Below are 3,430 nucleotides of genomic sequence, written 5' to 3'. Positions count from 1 at the left end.
ATATATAGCCCTATAGTTTACGTTTAACGGGTACGGATGTCTAGTAAAGCCAATGTTAAAATGTTAAGCTTTTTTTGTTGGGATGAGGGGTGGGGGGGGGCGTAAATGTCCGGTTGGGTGGTATTTGACAAGGGATGGAGAAATTTATACCATAGTTTTATCTTTTAGCTCTTTGAGTTAGAGGTAGGGGTAGCGAGCGGGGTGGAGGGGTCGTGGGTGCGGACTGCACGGGGTGACAACATTTAGGGGGTGACACCATGGCGAAATATTGCAAAATATATAGAAGAAAAATGAATTAATAGGTGGCTTGTACTCACAAATTAACGCCATTAGGCAAAATGGGAAGGGGATCGAAAGTAGTCTTATGATTTTAATAGTTTGAGCATATTTTTATATTTCTCTTTTAGAAATTTTGTTTCTTCGATATTAATTTTTGTGATTTTTCGAGGGATGGAATTATTGATTTTCAATGAGCATATTTTCTAATGTTTCAACCTTTTTTTTTAACTTAGTGTTTCCTAAATTTATTTAAAGGGTATGCTTTTTTTGTGGCTTATTTCGTGATTCTTAATAAATATTTAGTATTTTATCGGTTTATTAAAATTCTAATATTCTGCTGACTGCAATATTTTATGCCCATCTTTCGGGGTTGATTTGACATAGTTGGTGCAGGCTTTTTTTTCAGGATGCAATTTTTTTGTCCTTTATGAAAATTTCGTTTAAAATACAAATGTTTGTAAATATTATTTTGCTTGGATTTTAGATTGTAATAAAAAAATAATTTGAAAAATATTGTATTAGTGTTATTTTGTTCTGTATTTGTCAAACTTCGAAATACCCAATAGAAGAAAATTCCTATCAAACTGAGATTAAGGTTTAGATTTATAAATTATTAAATTTTAAATAACTTGACAAACAATATCTTATTTTAGGACATGACTACTTTTTATATTGCATAATATCGGAATTTTAGTTCTCATGTTTTATACTTATCAATTGTGATCAACTTGACTTTAACTCACAATTTTCTAAAGAGATTTTTACAAAACTTTATTTACAAACAGACAAACACAGATACAGACACAGAAAGAAAAAGAAGCGTATACAGCTAATACGTATATACGGATACACACACGAATGAGGCTTGCTATATGGGACAATGAAAAATACGTTTACTATAAACGATTTTCCTCTTTATTTAATAACAATTGCTTTGTTTAAAAAATGTATGTAGTTCAGTTCAGCTGAACCCAACACAATTCCTTCCTTAATAATGAACCTTTTTTTTTCAGAATTATTGTTGGAAGAGGTTTATCCGGGGTCTTAATCAGGTTATTATTTGAAATAAAATACATTTAAGCCCTCCTCTGCCAATCTCACAGTGCACTGATCTTTGAAAGTGTCCAGGTATTCTTCTTGTGAGTAAATCTATTCTTTATTTCTATTTTTAATTATTTTCGAAGACACAAAAACGCTGTCACATGGAACGAAGAAATGGCCTCTGACAGGGAACAAAAGCTTCAAAGTGTTTATCCCAGGTGGAGCTTGGGTCACTAGCTACTGTGATACCAGCAGAACGATGACGCTATTTTTATTCTACCCACCACAAGCATCAGACACGAGGTGTGCACAGTCAATACCATTCACGTTTGACTTTTGGACTGAAGCAGAATGAACGTATCCTCCCTACAAACATAAATAAAAACATTTGGCTTTAAGGTGCCCAGGTTTTTGTTGTCAGTGAATTAGGGACTATTTGTTGACGTGTAGCGTGCGAGGTATGTGGATATTAGTTCCGGGCAGATGTTTTGAAGTCACCTTTGAAAGCCGAGGGGATGAGGAGGGCGTCTGTTTTCAGAGCCTAGACTATCCGAGGCTTAAAGAGTCAGCACTGCCCTATCCATTTGTTTTACCTTGTAGTTTTATTTCTACAAAGCCTGGTAAGATAGTTACTCTTTTTATTTTTCTATTTTTATTAAGCTTTTTGGTCATGGGCTAACTCTTTCTGTCTATGTATTATATTTACTTGTTGTCACCATTGTTTTGCCAGACCACGTGAGCCAGCCAGATTTTCGTATAAAGTCTATTTTTTATTCTGATGTTTGTTTAATATATAGGCTTATGCCTGTAACCTACTGTGTGTAAATAATTCACGGCATTGGTTTTGATTAATTGTGTTAAGCCAGGGAGGAGGTTTATTTATACTTGACACGCAGTTATGGTTCACTTCTGGCTGTGAGTTAGGTGGTATATGTTGTTTTTATTAGTTGTATCCATTGGGCTTATGTTAAGCCAGGGATAAGGCTAATTGATGCTTGACCCACAATTATGGTTCATTCATTGGGGTGATCTTTGTTGACCCCAGGGCAATGTTTTGTTTATTCCTGTCACTATAGATGTGCAGGGAAGTTAATAGTATGTATTCTAACTTACGTTAGCCTTATGATGCGATTGATAACTAATTGTGTCTTTTGAGCTAGCAGTTTAATGCTCATTGTCCTGGTAATTACTTTTCAGGTGATTTTTTTTAGTTTGTCTTGTGTAGACTACTTGTCAGATTTAAATCTTGTCTTCCTTTATTTTAAGGTTCAGTTTAGACTCCATTTTACATTTTATATGATTTTCGTGTATTTGTTCTCTTTTCAGGAAAGTAGTCCGATTAGGTGTTTTGTTTAGTGTAATTGTTTTGTCTAATTTTGTTTTGTCTATTTTGTTTTGGGTAGTTTTTTTATTTATATCTATTCATTAAAATTTGGTTCCATTTTTTGTTAAAATAATTTTTTATAAATTAATTTTATTTCTTGTATTTTCAGCGTGAGACTAAGGGTAGGGTTTAACAACCGTGGGTTTTACCACGGTTGCACTAACCGGACAGTTTATTTAGATAAGCCTAGATAAGTAGTTAGTAGTTATCCCCCCCCCTCAGCAGGGTTTACATATGTGTTAAATCTTTTCACCTGCAAATTTTTAATGCATTTCAATTGATCATTAGCTTTTGGCTATAATTTGAAAATGCAAATACAAATATAAAAATAAATACAAATCTCGTATTGGGCTGGAAACTTCTGAGCAAGTCTTCAAAGTTGTTGTTTGTATTTGGCTTATAGCCTGTGAGAAAACCAAATATTAAGTAGACAAATTGTTTGTCTCCCAAAAGGCTGCAGCAATAACTCTCACGATTCTTATTTCAATAGATATTTGTCAACAAAATAAGAACATGATTACCTACAAATAACACGGTATAACACTTCTAAAATGTTTCTACAAATTGTGTAACATTTGTTAGTAGTAGATTTCGATCTAAATACATTTGGGAATTAAATATTTTTTAATAAAAAATGATACTAATGAATACTTATGTATACAACAAATAGAGAAGCTGAGAGAAATAGGTTTGAATGAAACGCCTATGTTAAAAAAACACGGAGTC

This window comes from Physella acuta, unplaced genomic scaffold (assembly GCF_028476545.2).
Source record: "Physella acuta isolate Inbredline_101_S28 unplaced genomic scaffold, ASM2847654v3 ptg000310l, whole genome shotgun sequence".
In the NCBI taxonomy this organism is placed as follows: domain Eukaryota; kingdom Metazoa; phylum Mollusca; class Gastropoda; family Physidae; genus Physella; species Physella acuta.
Note: the sequence above shows the minus strand (reverse complement) of the source record.